Source organism: Balaenoptera physalus (genome assembly GCF_965194825.1).
Source record: "Balaenoptera physalus genome assembly, chromosome: 1".
Lineage (NCBI taxonomy): Eukaryota > Metazoa > Chordata > Mammalia > Artiodactyla > Balaenopteridae > Balaenoptera > Balaenoptera physalus.
Window position 1 is genome coordinate 196,776,414 of NC_138882.1, and position 26,904 is coordinate 196,803,317.

General features: G+C 46.8%; 1 long non-coding RNA gene across 2 annotated transcripts in view; it reads left to right on the forward strand.

Annotated features, from left to right (window-relative positions):
• Positions 1-26,904, forward strand: part of LOC309637759 — an 864,831-nt gene that overhangs the window by 424,537 nt on the left and 413,390 nt on the right. Inside the window, exon 3 of one of the 2 annotated variants that reach the window (XR_014250787.1) lies at positions 18,804-18,949. This is a non-coding gene — a long non-coding RNA (uncharacterized lncRNA). Of the gene's footprint in view, positions 1-18,803; positions 19,627-26,904 lie in introns of those variants that run through there. The other variant, XR_014250788.1, reaches the window with a different exon arrangement.

Here is a 26,904-nt window from a genome sequence, read left to right on the forward strand (position 1 = left end):
TGGACCTAGATGGGGGTTCAGGGGGCCCGCAGTAGCTCCTGGTTCTCATCTCACCCCAGCACCGCCCACAGGGAAGTCGCTGAGCAACTCTGTGCTGGCTGCATAGAGGACGCTCATTCACATGCTCCTCCCAGCCCCCGGGGCTCTCGTGGGCAGACCCCTCCCAGGATACGGCGCTCACCTGGGCAGGCACCCAGCAGCCCCCGGGGCTCTTGTGGGCAGGCCCCTCCCAGGATATGGAGCTCACCTGGGCAGGCACCCGGCAGGGCTGGGCACACAGGAACCGTGCACGTGGCCCTCGTTGCAGAGCACCCCAGCCCGCCTGTTGCTCAGAGCTGACCCTGAGCACCTGAGAGCAGGACCTGAACTAACGAACAGCAGCTCCGACAGGTCTGTGACCCTGGGCTTCACTCTGTGCGGCCTCCCTCCGCCTGGTCTTCCGGGGGCTTCCACTGCAGCCGGGGCACCAGGCCTCTGTCTCCACTCACCACCCCTCCTCTCCCTGACTCCTGGGTTCCTCTCGTGTGGAGAGGGTCTTCTTGAAGTTGTTTCCTACTCATGAGCCAGTTAAAATGATTAGAAAATCAGCCAGAGTTGTAGCCCCATGTCAATCCTGACCCTCAGGACCCCACACCTGTTCCTTGGGCCTGGCCGGCACAACAAGGCCCGTTTTCTGCAGTTATGAGCCCCTGAGGGGCAAGGATTGGCTGACCTGGGCAGCCTGACCCGGCCGGCCGGCCCTCCCCAGGTGTGCCTGGGCTGAGGTCAATGTAAACACCCCTCCCAGCAGCAAGAGCCCCTGCAGCTGTGCCTGACGCCGTATTCTCTGCCCCGTCAGCAGTCTCGGGGCCGGGCTGGTGGGAGGGAGGGAGGGGCCACGGCCGTGAGGGTGTCCCGGTCTGAGCAGGCCGCTGCTGGAAGTTCTCCCCGGGCAGAGGTGAGGAAGCGAGAAAAGGGCAGTGGGGGCCAGGACAGGAGGGGTAACTCGGGTAGGGAATGGAACGCTTCCAGAAGAGCAGCCGGGGCCAGGACCGTCCTGTGTGACGTGCAGGAGCCCACGTAGCACGTGTGCTGTCGCTGGGGTGGCTGCAAGCCCTTTCCTCCAGCCTGTGAGGTCCTTGCACATATTCAGGTGGCTTTCCTGGGAAGGGTGGGTAAAGTTCAGGAGCAGCTGGCTTGGAGGTCAGCTAACGTTTACAAAGAGACGCCTCCGCACGGTCCAAGCAGCTTTCCAATGAGGATGGTCCTTGTGGGGGGCTGCTGGCAGCATGTGAGAAAATGCCCCGCCTCCGACCAACTTCAGAAATTTTCATCAGTGTAGCGAGTATCTTGATAGGGTTTTCCTCTAACTAGTGGGTTCTTAATTAGCAACATGAATGGTGACATTAAATGTCCTCAGTCAGGATTGAAATACCCCCAACATGTACCGGTGTAAGAACCTCGGGAGGCCGTGTGTAACCCGCACCTTTAGGGATGGGCTTCCTACTTGACCCCTCAACGTTGTGGTGTCCAGCCACTGATTTAGGGTTTCTGGGGGCCCAATGCTGACTCTAAGGCTGAGTGGTGGTCTCAGCATGAGCTGGGGTTTGAGAAAAGTGTGATGAAGTTAAGTCTGACTTTCTGTGACAGCTGGGGAGGGGTTTGTAAAGCACCTTGGCTTTTAGGGCAAAGGTTTGTTACTGGAACCAAGTGTCCCCCCCAAGATGGGCTGAAGCTCAAGATGTCTCTGTCCCTTTCATGTGAGAGTCCAGGGCAGGTGGGTGGCACGGCCCAGGCTCTGTCCCCCTTGGTTCTCCTCCCTGCTTCCAGGTGAGGGCTCCAACCAGCAGGGTGGGGTGACCAGGTGGGCATCAGGCCCTCTGTCCTAGGATGTAGGCTGGCCAAGGCCCTCACCACCTCCACCTCTCCCCCTTGGTAACACGAGACACTGTGCCCCAGCTGTAAGGGGTGGGAAGGCTGGGAGGTGCAGGGTAGCTGTGAACAGGAAAAAGGGAAATGGGATCTGGTGGGCAGCTGCACAGCTCTGCTGTGAGGGTCACCTGGACGGTAGCACACAGACTCTGGGTCCTGTGAAGCTTCGATGCGTTGTGGTTCTGGAAATCCTATAGGAGACGGTCACAGCAGGTGAAGCTAATGCTCTCAGTGGAGGTGGTGAAGCCAAAGATCTCAGTTCAGACTGAAGGTGCCGATGTACATACAGGACAAGACCATCTCGTGTGAATGGACTTCAGGCACGTTTAACGTGAATGCAGTCGTGTTAATGCCTAGCACCTTCTATCTTGTGCCTCTCCTCAGGGACCCCCTCCTCAGTTCCTGAGGATCCTGTAACTCCCGTACAGGGGGATGGAGAGTGGGCTCTGTCCAGTCTGAGCCCTGAGTTACCCTGTGTGTGAGTCGGCTCAGGACCGCTGTAACAAATACCACAGACTGGGCCGCTTGAATAACAGACCTATCATCTCCCAGTCCTGGATGCTGTCTGAGATCAAGGTGTGTGCAGGCTGGCTTCTCCTGAGGCCTCTCTCCTTGGTGCTTAGACAGCCGTCTTCTCCCCAGGTCCTCACGTGGTCTCCCCCTGTGCCTATCTGTGTCCTAATCTCTTCTTGTAGGACATCAATCCTATTGGATTAGGATCCACCCTAGTGACCTCATTTTTACCTTGATCACCTCTTTAAAAATCCCATCTCCAAATACAGCCACATCCTGGGGTCCTGGGGGTTAGGGATTCAGAATGTGAATTTGGGGGGACGTGACTGAGCCTATCCCATCCTCCTTAGGAGCCAAGTGTGCCTCGGTCCTTCCTTCCCTCAAGTCACACGAGGTGATGTAGTGGCTCAGGGAGAGGCCACTCGTGCAGAGTCTGTGTCCCAGCTGGGGAGCCCTTCTCTGCTCTCTCTGATCAGGCAGTGGCCGTGCCAGTCCCCTCCTGAGGTGAGCGGTTCTGGTGTTTCCTGCCGTGTCTCCTGGCCTGCTGAGGTGCTCATTGTCAGGGAACCCAGGAGCCAGCAGCCTCGTGGGGGTGCCGGGGACTCTCAGGGCCTTGGCAGATGTCTCTCCCAGCAGATACCCTAGCGAAAGTGGGGAAACATTTGGGGGATTACAGGTGGGAGAGAGTCACAGTCTCGTTTATGCTTCAGAAAGACCACGTTGAGGTGGGATGTGAGGTGCACCGTGTGGGCAGGGAGTTTTGCCAGGGCCTGATGGAGGAACCAGGCACAAGATCGGGCTTGGGCCAGGGCTGTGGGTGTAGAGGGGAATTAGTGTGGGAACTGGCCACAGACTGTTGTCGAAATCTCGGCTTCCCCGTGCACCGAGGCTGAACAGAAATACAGAGCCAGGGATTTTGGAGGAAGAGAGAGACGGTTTTATTCTTCTGCCAGGCGGAAGGGAAGACACAGCCGGCTAGCGCCTCAAGAACTGGACCCGCCCTCCTTGAGAATCAGGGTAGGTTTTATATGTGGGGCTCTCGCAGTCCGGGGTATAGGATGAGGATCAAAGTAGTGAAGGTCTTGCATTCCTCCTTTTCTTTGCATTATTTCAAAACAGTCATAGTTGGCATCAGGCCGCCCGGTAATTGGGGTCCAGCAGTCTGGTAATTGCGTCCGTTTGCTTCTGGTTTATCGGCCGGTGACCTTGTTTCTGAAATGCAAAGACTATAGGGGGTGATTTGTTATGAGGGGCATATAGAATGTAAGTGCTGGACATAATAAGGTTAGGGAGTGAGAGGCAGGGGATGTAACTCACACAGAGTTAGGGGTGATGGGTGCCAGAGGTAAATTACGTAGTGTCAGGGAGTGAGGTTCGCTGTGTAAAGTACACATCTAGTTACTACAAATTAGTGACAAAGTAAAACGAGGAGTGATGAACTCTTTCAGGCCAGGTTATGTTTCTTCTCTAGCCTGTTCGCTGTTCCCTTTGTTTTCCTTGTTCTCAGCGGAGGGAAACTTCATTTCTATTTTTGCTGCAACAAGACTCTGGAGGAGCAGATGACAGTCAGTGGGGCACAAGGAGAGTGGGAGCCTGGGAGACCCCAGTGTTACCGAACAAAACTTGGGTCCGCTTGCCTGAGTGCAGTAAAGCCAGTCTACTGACACCGGGTGTGGTGAAGGGAAGTGCAGCTTTAATTGTAAAAGTGCCAATACAAGGAGAACAGGCGGCTTGTGCTCTAAATCCCCAAACTCCCTGAAGGATTTCAGCACAGCAATTTTAAAGGCCAAGTGAAGGAGGGGGGTTGCAGGGTATGAGATCAGCTGGTGCACAATTCTCTGGTTGATGGTGAGGTAACAGGCAGTTAACATTCTAAATTCTTAGGCATAAGTTCCGGGGCTACCTGTTCAAGATCATCAGGTAGTTAATTTCTTCCGTTTGGTGGTGGTTTTAGCATCTCTAAAACAACTCAGGAAGCGTGCATCAGATACTGTTATCCAGGTACTTCAGAGAGGAGCTACAGCAGAGGATGTCGGGGAGGGCTCTGTCCTGGGAAGGCCCCGTAGGGTCCTGCTCGGTTACACCCCGTGCCTGGGCTCAGCAACCAGGGAAGGTGGGGCTGCTTCTGGGTGTGGGGAGCTGCAGGATCCCGGTCCCCTGAGGGCCCTGTTAGCCCCCAAGGTGAGATGGGGGTGCAGTGACTGAACAGAGGTGTCTGGCCTGCGAGAGGGTTCCAGGCTGGAAATGTCACGGGACTCATCGCAGGGAGGGAGAGTAAAGGCCAATGGGGGCAGGTAGGTCACAGCAGACTACGTGCAGGTGACTGCGGTCCTGTTGGAAGCAACTCAGAGCCAGAAAGGAGTGGCCGTCAGGGGCTCAGCTCCATTCTCTTGTTCCTTTGTAAAACCACTGTGTCAGAGTTTGAGACGCTGCCAGGAGACGTCTGGGGCCAGTGCTGCCATGGCTTCATCAAAGGGGTCCAGGGGGAGCACAGAACCACTGCAGACCCCGCCCATGTCCGCACTGGGAATGAATCCCATCAGGGCTCCTGGGCTCACAGACTTGAGGGAACCTCTGTCCTCAGGACTGGTCCTCCTCCTTCCTCTCACCTGCTGGTCAGAGGCCCAGGAACCCCCAACCTGGCTCCACCCCCAGGGCCTGAATTCTGGGACAGCTTAGGGGTAAGCAAGACCCTCATGTTCCTTTATCTGCCTGGGGGCGAGACTGTCTTAAACGCTGCAATTGACTGATGATGGAGGGCTGAGTGTTTCCAGCAGGTATGGGTGGAAAGATGGGGCGTGGAGTTCCTATGTCTGCAGGGCCTTCCCAGCGTGAAGATCTGTGTGTTTCCCCCGGCCAGTCAACATCCTCCCAGGAAGCCCAGATCCAGGATTACGAGGGCAGAGGCTCTCCCCTTGCTTATCTGTAACTTCCCACTCCCACAGCGAGGAGCCTGGCTCCCACCATCTGCCAGTTATGTATGCATTGCTCCTTTCCAGGTTACATGTGCAGAGGTTTCAGAATTGTTAGCTACTACACCCTGGAAAGAACTTCGTAAAATGAAGCCCACTGTATATGTACGGTCCAGTTTGCTTTAGTCTACAGATTCCATTCATTTCCAAAGGTAACTTAGGTCAGCACCTTTTACCCCATCCCCTACAGTGAGTTGTTTCCATATATTTCTAATACAGTTAGACTCTGTCACATTATGTATTCCATCCTGCCACACTCCTACATTCTAAATAACTAAATTTGAATAGATTATGATTGGCCCCTTGGGCTATACACATCTGAGGGCTTAGACAAATGCATAGTGACAGGTATCCATCCTAGAGTGTCACATGGAACACTTCAAACCCCCCACCGCATGATCTGCTTATCATCTGTGTAGCTTTGCCTTTCCCAGAGTGTCACCAATGGGGTCATACTGTGTGCAGCCTCCTCAGCCTGGATGCTTTCACGTAGCAGTATATACTGAGGATTTATCCATGTCTTTCCATAGGCTGATGGTGCATTCCTTTCTGCGGAGTAGTATTCCACTGCACGTGTATGGGCGGAAAAACAATTTCCCCTCTACTTTTCTAGGTTCTTGGTTGAGGCCCCCCTGCCCCTGAAATAAAAGATTACCAGGAGAAAAGCAGAAGTTTAATTACATGTATACCTTCTGAATACAGGGGGGATAGCAAGGAAAACTGAGTCACTCCCTGAAATGACCAAAACCATCCCCTTAAATACCGTCTTCAGCTAAAACAGAAGAAAGATGCTGGGGAAGGGGGGAAGGCCAGTTTTGGCAGGTTATCCTGCAAAGCACAGTAAACAAGGGTATGAGTGTTTGCACATTTAAGTAAGGACTTCTCCAGTGAAAAGAGTTACTTAAGATTTAATTATCCTTCTATTTTTGGTGCAAAGAGGGACATACCCTTATAAATGGAGACTTCTCTATTGTAAATGTCCTTCATAAAACGGCAATCTCAGTTTTCTGAGATTTTTTTTTTTTTAATAAATTTATTATTTTATTTTTGGCTGCATTGGGTCTTCGTTGCTGCATGCAGGCTTTTCTCTGGTTGTGGCGAGCAGGGGCTACTCTTCATTGCGGTGCGCAGGCTTCTCGTTGTGGTGGCCTTTCTTGTCATTGAGCACAGGCTCTAGGTGTGCAGGCTTCAGTAGTTGTGGCACACGGGCTCAGTAGTTGTGGCTCGCGGGCTCTAGAGCGCAGGCTCAGTAGTTGTGGCGCACGGGCTTAGTTGCTCCGTGGCATGTGGGATCTTCCTGGACCAGGGCTCGAACCCGTGTTCCCTGCATTGGCAGGCGGACTCTTAACCACTGAGCCGCCAGGGAGGCCCTTTTTTTTTTCTTTTTTTTTAAAGCAGACCAATAATCCTTATGCCAGAGAGACATATTTTGGGGTGGCATATTCTACTTGCCTTGACATGGATATACCCCAATTTGCTTATGCATTCATCTTTTGAAGGATATCCTGATTTCTTCAAGTTTTTAGCCATTATGAAAGTGCTGTTGTGCATAATTGCATCCTTGTTTGCATGTGGACATAGATTTTCAAAGCAGTTGCCTAAATGCTGGAAGCATGATTGTTGGATCCCAACGTGAGACTTGTTTAGCTTTGGAAAAAACTGCCAAATTGTCTTACAAAGTGGCTGCACATGCCTCCCCCCAGCTATGAGGGAGAGCTCCTTTTGTTCCTCACCCTCTAGCCATTGGTATTGTCATATTTTTGGAGCTTAGCAGTGCTAATAGGTGTGCTGTGATATCTCAAGATTTTAATTTGTAATTCCCTAATGGTATATGATGTTGAGCTTGTTTCTGTATGACTTTTACTATCTGTATATCTTTTTTGGCGGGATGTCTGTTCAGATCATGCTGTTCACGTTCACGCTGAGAGGAGCCCTGTCTCCTCAGGACCCGCTGGGGCTTTGGCTTCTGGGACACGCGGGGCTGAGTCCACACTGATGGCCGGGCTTCGGGACAAGCCGGGGTCGAGTCCACACTAACGGAAGCCGGGTCTCCTCAGGACCCCCTGGGGCTTCAGCTTTGGGACACTGTGGGGTCCAGTTCATGCTGAGAGGAGCCTGGTCTCCTCAGGACCTGCCGGGAGGTGACGCCGCTGAGGGAGAAGGTGAGGAAAAGTGGTCAGAAGCTTCCTGTACGTGGCTGACCGCTGAGGGTGTCTGTCTTCAGAGGACCCAGGAGAGGAGGGGCTTGATGTGGAAAACTGGGTTTTTGGCCCCTTTTGTGTGTGGTGTAGACAGAGTGCAGTGTTGTTCTTTGGCGTGTGGCGTCTGGTTTTCCCAGCACCGTTTATTGAGGGGACTGTCCTTTCCCTGGTGTATGTTCTTGGCTCCTTTCTTGTGAATTAACTGATCACATACCTGTAGGTTGATTCCTGGGCTCTCTGCTCTGTTCCTCTGGTCTGCGTGCCTGTTTTTGTGCCGATTCCACACTTTTTTGGGACCGTAGCTTCGTAATGTAGTGTGAGGTCAGGGAGGGAGATGCCTCCAGCCCGTTCTCCTTCCTCAGGGTCACTTTAGCTCTTCTGGGTCCTTTGTGGTTCCACACACATCTTAAGATTGTTTGTTCTGTTTCTATGGAAAATGTCATTGCACTTTTGGTAGGGATTGCATTGAATCTATACATTAATTTGGCTAGGATGCATATTTTTTTTAAATTAAAAAAAAAATTTGGGCCACACCATGTGGCATGCAGGATGCGAGATCTTAGTTCCCCAACCAGGGATTGAACCTGCGCCCCCTGCAGTGGGAGCGCAGAGTCCCAACCCCTGGACGGCCAGGGAAGTCCCACCTTAGAATGCATATTTTCACAATATTCTTTTTATCCATGAGCACGGGGTATCTTTCCATTTATTTTTGTCTGTTCAGTTTCCTTTATCAGTGTCTTCCAGTTTTCAGTGTGCAGGTCCTTCACGTCCTTGGTTAAATTTACTCCTGGTTATCTTTTTGGATGCAATTGTAAGTGGGATTTTTTTTAGAATTCTTTTTCTGATGGTTCATTATCAGTGTATAGAATCACAAATGATTTTTGTGCATTGATTTTTCTTTTTTTGTATCCTGCAGCTTTACTGAATTCATTTTTTAGTTGTAACAGTTTTTTGGTGGTTGAATGTGGAAAACTAGAATTCAGAAATCCCACTGTTTCAGCTACATCCACGTCATCCACAGCAACCAAGACATAGTGGCTCCCAATGTAATCTTCCCACGGTGCCTCTCGTAGTATGTGGACTCCTACGAGGGTGATTGGCATCACCACTGCGGGTGAGCTGGATCTGGGTAGGGCTTGGCCTCTATAACAGAGTTTGATGTCTGTATTTCTGGCGTGCTATGACATGGTTGTTTTGATGAGTACTTTATTTTCTAGTAAATTTCAAGTGTATAAAAAACTTTAAATAACAGTATCAAGTTTTCCACATTCACAAAATACTCCAGTTTGTTTTACCCTGTGAGAGTGGGAGGGCCACTCTCCCAGAGAACCAGCACATAACCCCAAAATGAGGAATAATTATGGTTTCCACATTATAATCCTATCCACAGACCTGCTTCAACTTTCACCAGTTGCCCCAGCTTTGTGGAAATGTATTTTCCCATTCGAATACAGTTTTCTTTTCCTGGAACCATCACTGGGGCTTTTCCTCACTTTAAAAACCTTGCTGGATTTAAAGTGTACAAGATGAGCATGATCTGGGTGGTTTTTCTGTGTGGCTTCTTTCACTTAGGATGTTTTCAGTGTTTATCCACATTGTAACATTGATCATTATTTCATTCATTTTTTCCATCGTGATTAAAAACACATAACATTTACCATTTAAACCACTTTTTTTAAAGCTTTTTTAAAAATTTTATTTTATTTTTTATTTTTGGGCTGTGTCGGGTCTTTGTTGCTGTGTGCAGGCTTTCTCTAGTTGCGGCGAGAGGGGGCTACTCTTCGTTGCCGTGTGCAGGCTTCTCATTGCAGTGGCTTCTCTTGTTGTGGAGCACGGGCTCTAGGCGCATGGGCTTCAGTAGTTGTGGCACGAGGGCTCAGTAGCTGTGGCTCGTGGGCTTAGTTGCTCTGTGGCATGCGGGATCTTCCAGGACCAGCGCTTGAACCCATGTCCCCTGCATTGGCAGGCGGATTCTTAACCACTGTGCCACGAGGGAAGCCCCATTTAAACCATTTTAAAGTATACAGTTCTATGGCATTAACTACATTCACATTGTTGTAAAAATATCCTCACCATCCATCTCCAGAACTTTATTTTCCCCATGTGAAACCGTAGCCATTAAACACTAACTCACCTCAACCCCTGGCAACCTTATTCTACTTTGTCTTTGAATTTGACTTATCTGTATACCTCATACTAGTGGAATTGTAGAACGTTTGTCCTTTTTGTGTCTGGCTTGTTTCACTTAGCATAATGACGTCAAGGTTCATCCACATTGTAGCATGTGTGAGAATTACCTTAGTTTTAAAGGTTGAATCATATCCCATTGTGGATATACTACACTGTACTTATCCATTCATCTGTTGAAGGATGTGTTGTGTTGCTTCCACCTTTTGGCTATTGTGAATAATGTTGCTATGAATACGGGGTACCAATATCTGTTCCAGTCCTTGCTTTCTAATATTTTGGGTGTACACCCTGGAGTGGAATCCAGGGCTCATACATTTTCCATGTTTTTGAGGAGCCACCATAGAGTTTTCCACAGTGACTGTATAATTTTACTTTATTCCTTTATATGACAGAATAATGCAGCTTATGGATCTACCTTATTTTGCTTATCCATTTACCTGCTGATGGACATTTAAATCTTTTCTACCTTGAGCTATTGTGAACAGTGCTGCTATGAATAATTGGTGTACAAGTTTTTGTTTGAACACCTGTTTTCCATTTTTTGGGTATATATCTAGGAGTGGAGTTGTTGAACCACATGGTAATTATATTTTATATTTTTGAGTAAATGCTAAAGTTTTGTACACATAGACTGCACCATTGTACATCTCCACAAGTAACTTTTAAGGGTTTCAATTTCTCTACATTGTTGCCAACATTTGTTATTTTTATTTATATATTTTAAAATTTATTTTAAAATTTATTTTTATTCTAGTGTGTGTGAAGGGGCATCACACTGTGGCTTTAATTTGCATTTTCATCATGACTACTGATGTTTGACATCTTTTCATGTCCTTGTTGACCATTTGTATGTCTTGCCTGGAGAGCAGTCCGTGCAAGCCATTTGTCTGTTTCATAAATTTTATTGTTGGTCTTTTTGTTGATGAGTTGTAAAAGCCCTGGGTATATCCTAGGTAAAGAGTCTTATCAGATGTATAATGTGCCAATATTGTCTTCCATTCTGTGGGCTGTCTTTTTACTTTCTGGAGAGCCTCTTTTGATGCACAAAGGTTTGTAATTTTGAGGAAATCCAATTTGTCTATTTTTTCCTTTCATTTCTTATGCTTTACTGTCAAATCTAAGAAACCATTGTTACATTCATGGTCAGGAAGATTTAATTCCTTGGTTTATTTGAGAGTTCATACAGTCATCCCTCGGTACCCACTAGGCCAGGCTTTAGGCCTGAGGTTGAGTCAGTGTGAGGGTTCAGGGGTCACGGTTTAGGGTTATGGGTCATTGCTGGAGAGTCATGGTAGAGGGTTGTGGTTAAAGGGTCAGGGTCAGGGATTAGAGTTTAGGGGTCGGGGCGAGGGTCTAGGGGTCTGGGGCTAGGGTTGTTAGAGGGTTAAGGTTAGAGGTTAGGGTTCTTAAGGTAAAGGTTAGAGTTAGGTTTAAGCACAGTTGACCCTCATTGCCTTCCCCTCTCCTTCTCTCTGAAGCCTCCAGAATGGATAGGACTTGCCCAGGGTCAGACAGGAGTCAGGGAGCTGAGGTCAGTAGCTGTTTTTCTGGCCTCCCTTCCCCCAGTCCTGGGCTCTGAGAGAAGAATGAAATGTCTGTTCTTGTCTCGGACTGTTTCTCATCCAACTCAACCTCTGTCAAGGATTGGGGAGGGTGTCAGAAGTCATGCATGGTTTCATTCTGCCCTCCCACCTGGGAAGGGTGATGCTGGCCCTAGTCTGCCTGGGCAGCCCCAGGTTCCAGCACAGCCCAGACAGCAGGGCACTCAGTGGGCATGTGTGGATTTATACAGGACTGGGTGCAGTGACCTGCCAGCCCCCACATGCTGCCTTCTTAAGGGCTGGTGGGGCCCTCCTGGCACTGGAGGCATCCTTTGTCCCGTCTGAGTGGGCATGAATAGATGATCAAGTCTCAGGCAGGACAGCCCTTGACCTCTGACAATCCAGGTAGGCATCTGTGGTCCTCTAGCTCAGTCCAGCCTGGGCATTGTTAGGCCCTCATGTACAGTTACGGAGCTGACCAGGATGCCGGGCAATTCAAGAGCTACCTGGTCAGTGTAGACATTCCTTTGAGAAGTTTCAACCACCAACATGCATGTGGTTGAGAAAAAGGCCTCCTGCTCACAGCTTCATAGGCTGCCAAGAGAAGTAATAATCCTCTAAACATTGGAGTGTGTCCCTGACACAACAACCATACAGCAGACCATGGCCCTGCAATCCTTTGTCCTGTCAGTCGTTAGAAACTTTTGACATTCATAGTCATTAAGAATCAAAGATATGGGGGCAACTGGACCTCCCAATGGAAGGTTCACAGTGACACTGCATTGTCTTGGAGAGCCATATGCATCCATGTGGCCTCTGGAAAGCCTGCCAATTATGGGTTCCAGGGCTTGGAATAATTCTTGAGCCTCCCATTACTTCATCGCACAAGAGTTTCCTTACCACCCTAGCATTTGGTTTCTTCCTCTTAGTAAAGGAGAGAGAAGAAACTGGAAAAGGAGCAGTATTGTTTTTCAGGGATGGGCAATTAATATGGCCAGGGAGATGGCATAACTCAAGGGCTCCCACCTCTCAGGGGCAGGAATGAGGTCTGTGTGTCTTCTGAGGGCACGTGGGCTGTTCTGGGCCAGCCTCTGAGATGTGAGGACCTGATGCCCAAGGAAAGAGACTTGAGTTTACCATCACCAACGATCCTGACTTTTCAGTAAGTGAAAGAACTTCTTGCAGTCTTGGGAGGACAGTAAGAGCACTGGATGAGTAGCTGCAGCCCCTAAACCTGAGTGAACCCCTTTCTTCCTTTTGTGTCAGATTCTGTGCTGTGCAGTGAGCTGTCGTTGACTTAGAATCTGTTGCTTTCTGCCAGCCAGCATCTGTTCTGAGGCCCAAGTGCCTCAGTTTTCCTTTGGGAATTACATCTCACCTGCTTCCAGTCCAAACAGTTGCAGAAGGATGAGCCCATGTTGCACCCAGCTCGAAGATGGGTTTACAGCCCACATCTAGCCAGTCCCATTTTCCATCTTCTGGTGATGGGTGAAGTATGAGACTGTAACCCAAGCCAGACCAAAGGCATTTAAAACCATGACTTTCTTGGAATCCAGGAAAAGGAGAAACTCTTTCTCGGAGAATGGATGGTGAGTGGTTGTCAGCCTAGAATTGCTGTTGGCCCAAGGGCAGTGAGAGAGCCTGTGCCTGTGAATGGGGTCCCCCAAAGGCACTGAGCAGGACAAAGTTTTGGAGAGAAGCAAGGTCACACTGAGATAGTGTAAGCCACTGGACCTGCCAGGTCCAAACCCATTCTTCAACTTGCCACTTGCAAGTATTAATTTATTTCTACCCTTACAATGAATACTAATTTATTTTACTTCAGTAAGTGTGTCCAGTTGCTGGGAAAAGAAACAGTCCTGGTTGACACATCTGAATCAATAATCCCTGATCCTTCCTCAGGTGTCCTCACTGGGTAGGCGTGGCTGGGGGAGATGAAGACACTGGGTGGGGTCAGATACTAGGGGAGCTGCCAAACAGCTCTGTCCCTGTTCCTTCCCTGTCCCGGGAGAGGGAAACCCTGGAACAGTGATAGGATAACCAGTATGGGGAAGAGGTTCCTCAGTGATTAATTGGTCTTTTTGTATTTTCCTTAATTTAGGGTGCATTTTGGTAATGTGTTTTTACAAAGAAATCCCCCTTTTCCTCTAGATTTCCAGTTTGTTACAGTAGATTTCTCTTATTTGACTTTTAATTTTTCCTGTCTAATTTTCTGCAGAATCATGACAAATAATGAACAAATATTGTTACTTTATTATTAAGTGAAATCCCTATTCATGTTCCCTTTGTTATACCTTTCCTTGTTCCAGGATCTCAAAGGACATGGGGCCATCATGTCTGTTTAGTCTCTTCTGGGCTTTGACAGTTGCTCAGACTCTCCTTGTTTCCATGACCTTGACAGTGTGGAGGAGGACTGGTCAGGTATTTTGTAGACTGCCGGGCACTGGGATTTGCTTCGTGGTTTTGTCGTGGTTAGACTTGGCTTTGAAAAAGTAGACCACAGAGGTGAAGTGCTTCCTCTTCACTATATATCAAGAGGACAGGCTCTTAAGGAAACTTCTCACTTATATTCTTAACTTTGGTCACCTAGCTGAAGTAGTGTGTGTCAAGTTTTCCCACAGTGAGGTTAATGTTTTCCCCATGTCCATCCTGTGCGTCTTATGTAGGAGGAAGTCATAATGCAGAACCCACACTTGAGGAGAGAGGGGTTAGCTTCACATCCTTGATGGACAGCTGAGTGGCTATATACATTGCTTAGAAGCTTTCTGCATAGGAGATTTCTATTTAACACCATTCATCAAAAACTATGTAATTTATTTTTACCAGTTTGGACACGTGAATAATTACTGTAAACTTTTGGGTATAATCCAGCACTACATTATTAGACTGCTTAGTTAATTCTTGCTTTGGCTGTTGAGAGCTTTTTCCATTTGCTCCTGTTTTCATTTTACATAATTTTTCTTTTGTGGGTTTTAAAAATTTTTGGTACTTCTTTACTTTCTGATATTTTAAGATTATCCTGCTTCATAGATTTACTGTCTCAGTCCTAGCATCAGCCCTTTCTTCAAAGAGCCCTTGTTCCTTTTATTAGAGAATGGTATTAAAAACTTACACGTGGGAGCTAAATATGCTCAGCTGACAGTGCATGGAAATATGTGCATGTATCCCAGCCTATGCATATACCCATAATTATAAAGATTTCCATGTGGAACTATGTGTATCTCTATTAGGCTAAAGATAGTTTATACTGATGTCTCCAACCGGATCTGTTATGACATGGATATTGTAACCTTCTCCCTTTGTTTGACTGTAACATCCCACTCCAGTGGTAAGAAACCTGGCTTCCACCATTTGTCATTTATTAAATTCAGTGCTTGTTCCATTCGATTACTGATATAGTAGTTTTGGTACCGTTAGCTACTACCCCTCATGGAAAGAACATAGAGTTCACTGTGTATGTATGGCACATTTTGTCTTTGGCCTACAGATTCTGTACATTTCCAAAGTTAACTTAGGTCAGCCCATTTGTCCCACCACCAACAGTGAGTTTTTTCATACATTTCTGAATCAGTTAGATTCTTTGTTACGTTCTGTATTCCAGTCTTTGACACTCCCATATCCTAAGTAGCTAAGTTTGAATAGATTGTAAATTACTTATTGGGTTGTGAAAATCTGTGGGTGTAGACAAATGCATAGTGACAGGTATTCACCATTAAACTATCATATGGACTATTTCAACCACATATTCCGTAAACTGTTTACCATTGTCAGTTTTGCCTTTTCTAGAATGTCATATAAATGAGGTCATACAGCGTGTAGCACTTCAGACTGGATTCTTTCACTTAGCAATGCAAGTGTTAGATGCATCTATTTTTTTTTTTTTTTTTGCACGGGTTGATGGTCCATTCCTTTATATCTCTGAATACTATTGCATTGCATGTATATGAGAGGAAAAATAGTTTTCCCTCTACACTTCTATGTTCTTTATTGAGATCTCCCTTGTAATGAAAAAGAGACGAACTGGAGAAAACAATCAGAAGTTTAATATATACCATGCGTACCTCCTGTATACTTGAAAGATACCCAGGAAAACTGAGTCACTCCCTGAAATGGCCCAAGCCATTACCTTAAATGCTATCTTCTGCTGAGAACAAAAGAAAGATGTTAGGGAATGGAGGAAGCGATTTAAGGGATGTTATTAGTCAAAGCCCAGTAAACAAGGGTATGGTTGTTACACAGATTTACATCCAGGCCTATTTCATTGACAAGCTTTTTTTTTTTCAAACATTTATTTATTTGGCTGTGCCGGGTCTCAGTTGTGGCCTGTGGAATCTTTAGTTGCGGCATGCGGGCTCTTAATTGCAGCATGCGGGATCTAGTTCCCTGACCAGGGATTGAACCCTGGTTCCCTGCATTGGGAGCATGGAGTCTTAACCACTGGACCAGCAGGGAAGTCCCAACAAGCTTTTCTTGATATTTAGTCATCATTCAATTCCTGGTCCAGAGAGGGACATACCCTTACAAATGGAGATATCCTTAATAAATGTAAATTTACCTCCTAAAAGGGCATTTTCTACTTGGTTTTGAAAGATTCTCCTGGGTCTGCTGTTTCTTAAATTAATCAGTCCAAAATAATCCTTTTGTCAAATGGGCATATTTTGGGGTGGTGTATTCTTCTCCCCTTGACATGTATGTGCCCTAATTTGCTTATGAATTCATCTACAGAAGGACATCCTGATATCTTTAAGTTTTTAGCCATTATGAATAGAGCTGCTGTGCATTACTTGATGCTAGTTTTGGTTTGAACACAGTTTTTCAAAGCAGTTGTCTAAATACAGGAGGTACACTTCTTGGATCCTAAGGTGAGACTTTTTAGATTTGGAAAAAACTGCCAAACTGTCTTCCAAAGTTGGTTGTACATGCATTCCACCAGCATCTTGAGTGTATTCTTGTATGCTTATTTACTGCCTGTTTATCTTCTTGGGCCAGGTGTGTGTTTCAGTCTTTACCAAATTTTAATGGCGTTGTTGGCATAATTTGAGTACAGATCCTTTATCAGATATGTGTTTTGGAAGTAGTTTCTTGCAGTTTGTGGTTTGTCTTCTGGTTTTCTGAATAAGGTCACCAGACCCAAAGTTATGTAGATTATCTTTTTTTTTCTAGGACTTTTATAGTTTGGTAATTTAAATTTGTCTATGGGCAATTTTGAGTGAATTTTGGTTTAAGTTGTAAAGTTTGTGTCTACATTCATTTCATTACATATGGTTTGTAATTAATTGCTCCTTAAGCATCTTTTGAGAAGATACAGTGAGATACTTGGCTCCATTTCAGTTTGGATTTCCAAACTTAGTGTATACAGCAGAACTGCCTTCCGGATGAGGCCTCTGGGTTTGTGAGTGCGGCGCTCCCGGCACTTCTCTGACGTCCCACAGGGGGCGCTGAACCCACCTGTCTGACCCTGCGGGCACAGGTGCACCCTGCCCACAGACTTTGCTCCCTGACAAGCAGTCAGGAGCTTTGTCTCCTGTCAGGGCTGAGGCTTCTGGACCATGAGGCAGTGTCCACACTGACAGCAGCTGGGTTTTCTCAGGAGCCACTGGTGAGGAGACTCCACAAGAGGAAAAAATGAGCAAGTGTGGAGAATCTTCCTGTGCAGCTGACTGCTGGGTGGGTGGGGCGCATCTTCAGGGGCCTCAGGAGAGAAAGGGTTTAATGTGGAATACTGTGCGCTTTTAGTTAGTTTTATGTGCCGTGTAGATGGTGACCAGTGTCGTTCTTTGGAGTCTGGTGTCTAGTTTTCCTGGCACTGTTTGTTGATGACTTTGGGTAGAATAAACATTTTAATAGTAGTAATTTTTCTGATGCATGAGCATGGAATATTGTTTCCTATTGTGTCTTTAGTTTCTTTATCAATGCTTTACAGTTTTCTGAGTATAGGTCTTTCATGTCCTTGGTTAAATTTATTGCTAAATAGTTCGTTCTTTTTGATGGAATTGTACATGGGATTGTTTTCTTAATTTTTCTTGCTGGTGGTTCATTATTAGTGTATAGAAACAAAACTGATTTGTGTATATTGATTCCATATTTTGCAACTTTACTGAATTTATTTTTTAACATATTTTTTGAAGTAATGTGAAAAATTGCAATACTAAAATCTCAGTGTCTACTGCACCCCAGGTAATCCACAGGACCCAAGATATGGTAGCTACTAATATACTCTTCCCACGGTGCCTCTTAATACCATGCGGACTCCTACAAGGGAAATAAGTATCACAACTTTGGTTGAACTTGGTCTGGGTGAGTCTTGGCCTCTATAACAAAATTTGATGTCTGTCTTATCTGATTTTCTGGCATGATACTGACATGGTTGTCTAGAAAAGTAATTTACTTTCCAGTAATTTAAAATGTACAGAAAAGTTGCAATAATGGCAAAAAGTACTCACATTTGCCACTTCACACAAAATGCTCAGTGTGTTTCGCCCAAGGAACCAGCACATAACCCCTAAATGAGGAAATCCTGATGTCCACATTATAATTTAATACTCAGCCCCACTTCAACTTTCACCTGCTGTCCCAACTGTATGAAAATGTCTTTTTCCATCCTGATCCAGTTTTCTTTTTCTGGAACCATTACTGAGTTTCCCCCTCATTTGGACAACCTTGATGGATTTGAAGCAGACAAGATGAGTATGGGATCTAGGTGGCCTTTTCTGTATGGCTTTTTTCACTAAGAATGTTTTTAATGTTCATTTTTGTAACAAATATCAGTGCTACACTTTTTTTTTCTTTGTCATTAGAAATACAAAACATGACTTTAGCATTTAATTCACTTTACGTATACAGTTTTGTGGTATTAACTACCTTCATATAGTTGCACAAACAAGTTAACTAACATGTGTACCTCCTGTGTGCATGGCAGATACCCAGGAAATTGAGTAACACCCTGAAACGGCCCAAGACATCACCTTAAATACCATCTTTATCTAAAAGGAAAAAAACGGAAGGCTATAGTTGTTTCTGTCTGCATTCATTTGATTGTATATGGTTTCCAACTGATGTTGTATAACTAGTTGTGGAGAAGTCATGGGATAGGTGGCTTCATTTCAGTTTGAATTTCCAAATTTAGTGGATTCTGCAGGCTTGATACAAGGTATACAAACTTCATATTGGATCAGGACATCCCATGGTGTAACTGACATTCATGGTTTGTTCAACAGTTAAAGTTCTGTGTGATATGAGTTCATCCCGGAGTAATCCAGGTTAGTTTCTGTTATACATTTGTCCCAGGATGAAAGGACAAGAGAAATAAGGCCTGATTTATAAAAGTGCCTTCAAACTAATCGATACTGAAGTATAGTTGACCTACAATGTGGTGTTAATTTCTACTGTACAGCAAAGTGATTCATATATACATACATACATATATACATATTTTTCATATTCTTTTCCATTATGGTTTTCCTCTTTCTTTTCAGTCTCAGATTTACCTGATGGTCACCACTCACAGTTCCCGCAGAGCCCAGAGATTTCTGCTTGAAGGAAAGGTTCTGGAAAATCAGAGGGATAAATAAAGAATGCAGCTGATTCCCGCCTTGTGCTGACGCCCAAGAGGATGAGGAGAGTGAGTGTTTTCTCATTAGAATTTTAAATCCTCCAAGTAATAGATCATTTGGGGGGCATCCTGTGTCTTCCTGCTCATTCTAATAATGTCATTCCTGAATTTTAATGTGGTAAATAATTTAAATCATAAATATGCTGAGGGGGAGATCCATTTAAAAAATGTTAGAGGTAACTCCAAGGGATTTACAGCAAACAAGGACACAGAACCCTGTGTCCAGACGCTAGCTGAGAGATTCCTACCCTGAGCCGCAGTCCCCTGGAGGGCGGAGTGGCCATGACTCTCCTCCCGCAGGTGAGCCTACACAGGCACATCCCACGTGGGACCACTGCATCGCAGAACCTTAGAGTGGCAAATGGCAGGCAGCTGGCTAGAGATGCGGACAAGAGAAAACTGCCCAGCAGCCTGGGACAACCCCGGGGTGAGGCCTTAGTAAGGGCCAGTGTCAGAACCTCAGAGATAACTTGAAGAGGGTTCAGGCTGTTAGGGACATCGTCAGAGATGTACTTAGGGACATATTCAGGGCCTTAGTTATGGACAGGATCAGGGCATTATTTAGTGACAGCTTAGACTATAAGGGACAGCGTCAGGGCCTAAGTTAGGGACAGTGTCAGTGCTTCAGTTAGAGATAACGTGAGGGCCTTAGTTAGACACAGTTCAGGCTGTTACTTAGGGATATCTTCAGGGCCTTCGAGCCAGCATCATGGCCATAATTAGGATCAGTGTCAGGGTGTTAGTCAGGGCCAAAACTAGGGTGTTATTTAGGGAAAGAGTCAGGTCATTATTATAGATAGTGTCAGTGCCTTAGGTAGAGAGAGCATCAGGGCCTTAGTTAAGGACAGCGTCAGAGACATACTTAGGGACATATTCAGGGCCTTAGTTATGAACAGGATCAGGGCGTTATTGAGAGATACATGAGGCTATTAGGGACAGCATCAGGGTGTTAGGGAAAGAGTCGGCCGTTATTATAGACAGTGTCAGTGCCTCAGGTAGAGACGTCATCACAGCCTTAGTTAGGAAGAGGTCAGGGCCTTGGTGAGGGACAGGGTCAGGCCAACAGTGAGGGAAATCTAAGGCTATTAGGGACATTGTCAAGGCCTTAGATTGGGTCAGCATCAGGGCTGTAGTGTCGACCAGTGTCAGGGCATTAATGAGGGACAAAATTAGGGTGTTAGTTAGGGAAAGAGTCAGGTCATTAGTTACAGACAGTTTCAGGGCCTCAGGTAGAATTGGCCTCAAGGCCTTAGTTAGGAAGAGCATCAGGGCCTCAGTTAGGTTCAGCATCAGGACGTTAGTTTGGGCCAGCAACAGGACATTAATTAGGGCCAGCAACAGGGCCTTAGGGACAGTGTTGTCAGGCCCTCAGAGATAACGTGAGGGCCTTAGTAAGAGACAGTTTAGGCCATTAGTTAGGGACACTTCAGAGACTTTCTTAGGGATATATTCAGGGCCTTAGTAATAGAATCAGGGTGTTATTTTGTCACCGCTTAGGCACTAAGGGGCAGCATCAAAGCCTAAGTTAGGAAGGGTGTCAGCATCTTGGGGATAGTGTTAGGGACTTTGTAAGTTATAGTTTAGGCCATTAGCTAGGGACAGTGTCAGGGGCTTATTAAGGGCAGTGTCAGAGACTTAATGAGGGACATCTTCAGGGGCTTAGTTATGGACAGGATCAGGTCCATACTTGCCTTCTGTAGAGACAGCGTCAAGGCCCTTAGTTAGGAAGAGGGTCAGGGCCTTAGGACAGGGTCAGAGACGTACTTAGGCACATCTTCAGGACCTTAGTAATGGACAGGATCAGGACCACAGTGAGGGACATCTAAGTCTATTAGGGACATCGTCAGGGCCTTAGATAGGTTCAGCATCAGGGCCGTAGTTAGGACCAGTGTCAGGGTGTTATTTAGGGGCAAAATTAGGATGTTAGTTAAGGAAAGAGTCAGGAAATCAGTTACAGACAGTGTCAGCTTCTCAGGTAGAGACTTCAGGGTCTTAGTGAGAGCATCAACACCTCAGGTAGGAACTGCATCAGGCCTTTACTTAAAGACAGTGTCAAGGCCTTAATTAGGGAGAGTGTCAGGGCCTCAGAGAAAACTTGAGGACCTTAGTAAGAGACACTTCAGGCTGTTCATTAGGGACATCATCAGGGCGTTAGTTATGGACAGGGTCAGGGTATTAGTGAAAGACAGCTCAGGCAATTAGGCACACCGTCAGGGCCTTGGTTAGGGTCAGCGTCAGGGAGTAGTTGGGGAAAGAGTGAGGCCATTAGGTAAAGACAGACTCAGGGCCTTAGTTAGAGACAGTGTCAAGTTCTTTGTTAAGGACACTGTCATGGCCTCAGTTAAAGATAACTTGAGGGTCTTAGTTAGAGATAGTATCAGGGACTTAGTTATGGACATCTTTAGGGCCTCAGTTAGAGGTAATTTGAGGGCCTTAGTAAGAGACATTTTGGGTCATTAGTGACATTGTCTGGACCTTAGTGCCATCTTCGGTACATCATTTATGGGCCGCATCAGGGCATTAATGAGGGACAGCTCATGTTATTAGGGACCGTGTCAGGGCCTTAGTTAGGGACTATGTCAGGGCCTTTGTTAGGGAAAGAATGAGGCCATTAGTTAAAGACAGACTCAGAGCCTTAGATAGAGACAAGCCTCAATCCTTAGTGAGGGAGAGTGTCAGGGCCTCAGTTAAAGATAAGTTGAGGGCCTTTGTTAAGGACAGCCTCCAGGCCTCAGTTAGGGACAGGTTCACGGCCTCGGGACTAATTTCAGGGTCTTAGTTAGGGACAGCATCAGGGATTTAGTTAGCATAAGAGGCAAGACATTAGCTAGAGACAGGGTTAGGTTAAGGTCTAGGGATAGTGTCAGGAAATGAGCTAGGGACAGTGTCAAGACCTCAGTTACTGAGAGTATCAGGGCCTTATTTAGAACCAGTGTCAGGGCTTCAGGTAGGGCCAGCATCAGAGGCTGACTTAGGGAGAGCGACAGGGCCTGAGTGAGGCCTAGCGTCAGGGCCTTAGCTGGGGACACTGTCAGGTCATGACGTAGTAGCAGCATCAGGGCCTTTGTTGCATCAGCATTAGGGTCTTAGTTAAAGACATGATCAGGGCCTGAGTTAGTCACAGCGTCAAGGCCTCAGTTAGGCATAGCTTCAGGGCCTGAGTTAGGCACAGCCTCAGGTCTTCACTTAGGGACAGCAACAGGGCTTTCTTAGGGACGGTGTCAGGACCTTGGTTAGAAATGGGTCAGGATATTAGCTCAGGATAGTGTCCGGATTTCAGTTATTGCCGGCAGCAGGGCCTATATTAGGGACAGATTCCGGACCTTAGTTAGAGATAGTGTCAGGGCCTTAGTTAGGACTAGTCTGGGCCTTAGTTAGGGAGCGCATTAGGGCTTCAGTTAGGATAAGAGGCAGGAAATTAGCTCGGGACAGAGTCAGCTTCCAGGCCAGGGATAGTGTCAGGAAATGAGCTAGGGATAGCGTGAAGACATTAGTTATTGAGAGCATGAGGGCCTTAGTTAGGACCAGCGTCAGGGCCTTCATCAGGACCAGTGTCAAGGCTAGATGTAGAGACAGCGTCAGAGCCTAACTAAGGTACAGCAACAGGGCCTAAGTGAGGCCTATCTTTAGGGCCTGAGTAAGGGACAGTATCAGGGCATGACTTAGGAGCAGCATAAAGGCCTCTGTAGGATCAGCATTAGGGTCTTCATTAAAGATATTATCAGGGCCTCTGTTAGGGACAGCCTCAAGGCCTCACTTAGGGACAGCGTCAGGGCTTACTTTGGGACAGTTTCAGGACCTTGGGAAGACATGGGTCAGGATATTAGCTCAGGATAATGTCAGGACTTTAGATATTGACTGCAGCAGGGCCTTAGAGACAGTGTCTCAGCCTGACTTAGGACTAGCATCAGAGCCTTTGTTAGGTTCAGTGTCAGGGACTGAGTTAGGAGTAGCATCAGAGCCTTTGTAAGGTACAGTGTCAGGGACTGAGTTAGGTGTAGTGTCAAGGCCTTAGTTAGGGACAGTGTCAGGGCCTGAGTTAGGACGAGCCTCCAGGCCTCAGTTAGGGCCAGGGTCACGGCCTCGGGACTAATTTCAGGGCCTTAGTTAGGAACAGCATCAGGGATTTATTTAGCATAAGAAGCTCAACATTAGTTAAAGACAAGGTTAGGTTCGTGTCAGGACATGACCTAGGTACAGTGTCAAGACCTTAGTTACTTAGGGCATCAGGGCCTAATTTAGGACCAGTGTCAGGGCTTCAGGTAGGGACAGCCTCAGAGCCGAACTTAGGGAGAGCGACAGGGCTTGAGTGAGGCCTAGCGTCAGGGCCTTAGCTAGGGATAGTCTCAGGGCATGACTTAGGAGCAGCATAAGGGCCTCAGTAGGATCAGCCTCAGGGGCTTTGTTAAAGACATTATCAGGGCCTCTGTTAGGGACAGCCTCAGGGCCTCACTTAGGGACAGCGTCAGGGCTTACTTAGGGACAGTTTCAGGACCTTGGTAAGAGATGGGTCCGGAAATTAACTCAGGATAGTGTCAGGACATTAGATATTGACGGCAGCAGGGCCTTAGTTAGGGACAGTGTCAAGGCCTTAGTTAGTACTAGCATCTGGGCCTCTGTTAGGTACAGTGTCAGGGCCTGAGTTAGGAATAGTGTTAGGGCCTTAGTTAGGGACAGTGTCAAGGCCTTAGTTAGTACTAGCATCTGGGCCTCTGTTAGGTACAGTGTCAGGGCCTGAGTTAGGAATAGTGTTAGGGCCTTAGTTAGGGACAGTGTCAAGGCCTTAGTTAGTACTAGCATCTGGGCCTCTGTTAGGTACAGTGTCAGGGCCTGAGTTAGGAATAGTGTTAGGGCCTTAGTTAGGGACAGTGTCACAGCCTTGGGACTAAATTCAGGGCCTGAGGTAATCACAGCATAAGGGCTTTAGTTAGCATAAGAGGCAGGACATTTGCTAGGGACAGGGTTAGGGTAAAGTTTAGGGATCGTGTCAGGAAATGACCTAGGGATAGTGTCAAGAGCTTAGTTACAGTATCAGGGCCTTATTTAGGACCAGTGTCAGGGCTTCAGGTAGGGACAGCGTCAGTACCTGACTCTGGGAGAGGGACAGGGCCTGAGTGAGGCCTAGCGTCAGGCCCTTAGCTGGGGACACTGTCAGGGCATGATGTAGGAGCAGCATCAGGGCCTTTGTTGCATCAGCATTAGGGTCTTAGTTACAGACATGATCAGGGCCTGAGTTAGTCACAGCGTCAAGGCCTCAGTTAGGCATAGCTTTAGGGCCTGAGTTAGGCACAGCCTCAGGTCTTCACTTAAAGACAGCGACAGGGCTTTCTTAGGGACGGTGTCAGGACCTTGGTTAGAAATGGGTCAGGATATTAGCTCAGGATAGTGTCCGGATTTCAGTTATTGCCGGCAGCAGGGCCTATATTAGGGACAGATTCCGGACCTTAGTTAGAGACAGTGTCAGGGCCTTAGTTAGGACTAGTCTGGGCCTTAGTTAGGGAGAGCATTAGGGCTTCAGTGAGGATAAGGGGCAGGACATTAGCTCGGGACAGAGTCAGGTTCCAGGCCAGGGATAGTGTCAGGATATGAGCTAGGGATAGCGTGAAAGCCTTAGTTATTGAGAGCATGAGGGCCTTAGGACCAGCGTCAGGGCCTTCATCAGGACCAGTGTCAGGGCTTCACGTACGGACAGCGTCAGAGCCTAACTAAGGTAAGGCAACAGGGCCTGAGTGAGTGACAGTGTCAGGGCATGACTTAGGATCAGCATTAGGGTCTTCGTTAAAGACATTCTCAGGGCCTCACTTAGGGACAGCGTCAGGGTCTCACTTAGGGACAGGGGCTTAGTTTGGTACAGTTTCAGGACCTTGGTAAGATCAGGGTCAGGGTATTAGCTCAGGATAATGTCAGGACTTAAATATTGATGGCAGCAGGGCCTTAGTTAGAGACAGTGTCAGGGCCTGAGTTAGGATTTGCATCAGAGCCTTTGTTAGGTACAGTGTCAGGGACTGAGTTAGGAGTAGTGTAAGGGCCTTAGTTAGGCTTGAGACTCCAGGACCTTCCCTGAGTTCCAAAGGGCAGATTCGAATAGTTGCTAATCAGGGAAGGGAGGGGATGCAGAGACAAGGGAGGAAGAGTCAAGAAACAATAGTGCAGCCTTGGGGCAGGATCCTGGTTTTGCCTCAAGGGATACACTTAAGAGTATCTTTGGGCGCTTTACCAACCTAAAACCCCCACAAAATACAAGATTTTCGTGTTCTTCATTCCAGAGAAGCTCATCAAGAGACCATCTGAGGCCAGATTAAAGTGAGTTAAGGCCCTGTGCACACACTAATCCTTAGGATCAACTGTGTCCTTAAACCATTTCTGTAAAACTCCTCACCAGATCCTCCTGCATTGGGACGCACGGTTTTTGAGGGCATGAGTTTTCTGTGTCCCCCTTTGGCTGCCAAAGCAGTAAAGCTATTCTTTTCTACTTCCTCCAAACCTCTCTCTCTGAGATTCGATTTGGCACTGGTGCACAGAGGTCGAGTTTTCGACATCAAATTTAGTACCCAGTGTGGGGCTGACTTGGGGATGGCCCCTGTGGGTCCCCTGACTTGATTGGACACTGAGATTTTCTCCACGCCAGCCTCTTTCGAGAGAGTGTAGGGTTGGAGAATTCTTTTAGAGGCCGGACCACGTGGGACCCTTGCCTGGAAAGGCCAAGCCCCAGTCATCCCAGCAGTTAAAACTCTGGGGCAGGAGTAGATGGTGGAAGAGGGACCACCCTAGCAGCTGCCGAGGCTGTCTTTGCCTTGAGGACATTCCTCTCTTCCTCCTGCCTGGACTGCCCCGAATGTCCTACTCCAAGGGATTATTTTGGGGAACCAGAAAAACAGCATTTGGGATGTTGCAGCACCTCAGCCAGCATGTGGTAACTCCCCTGGCAGGCACTCTGAGGTTCTTTTAGCCCTGTACATTTGGGGGAACCTTGGTTCCCATTTGGGTGACTTTTCATTCCAGGAAATCTCATTTGGAAGGTGCACCACTTGGACAGAGGTCACAGGCTAAGTTGAGACTTGGAAGCTGATTTGAGTCTTGTGCTGTTTGGTTTTTGGTTTCTGTTTGGTTTCTTGTTCCTTTGGTTTGAGGCTTCCATTGGTGGTTAGGATTTTGTTTTGTTCTTAGCCCGCATTTGAGTGTTCTATGGTTCAGACATAAGAAGTGCTTCTTCTTCAGTTCCATCTGATAGCCAATGGGCAAAGTCCTGGCAGACTGGTCAACCTATAGTTGTAAACCTAAGACTAAGAAAAGAATGAAATTCTATTGTAATTTTGTCTGGCCAGTGTATGGATACATTCTTGAAAAATGCGGAAAGGTGGTCTTTGAATGGTAGCCTAAATGACTATACTATCCTTCAGCTAGTTGTTTTGTCACAGGAAGAGAAAGACAGAAGAAGTTCTATATGTTCAAACATTTATGAAGCTACGTAATAAAGAAAGTGAGCAGCTAGGTAACAGGCTGATGGTACAAAGAGAAAAGAAAGTCACTTTGTACTAGAGCTGGTTGTGTCTGAATGTGGAAAAAAATAAGGGGCAACATAAGATGGATACAGAAGTGATGAACATTTGTGAAAAGGGAACACTGAGGAAAGAGTTGTGCATGACCGGGATTTTCTAAGATGGATTTTGTTGGAAGTGGGTTAGGGCAAGCCTGGATTTGGTTTCTCCCTCCAAAGTTTTCTTGGAATGCTGTTTTTGATTGTGGACAGCTTGTGAGTTTCTTTGCCTGTGTCTGTGATCTGTATTTTTGTTTGAAATCTCTTTACTTTGGTTCAGTGAATGAGTGTTGTTTGGCCAATTCTAACAGTTCTTTTGATCTCCAGCTAACTTGGAGATGCTTTAGAAGGCCCTTGACCCATCTCAGAGAGAAATATTTGATAGTATGTTAAATTACATGGAATTCCTAAAAATCTAGTATGTCCT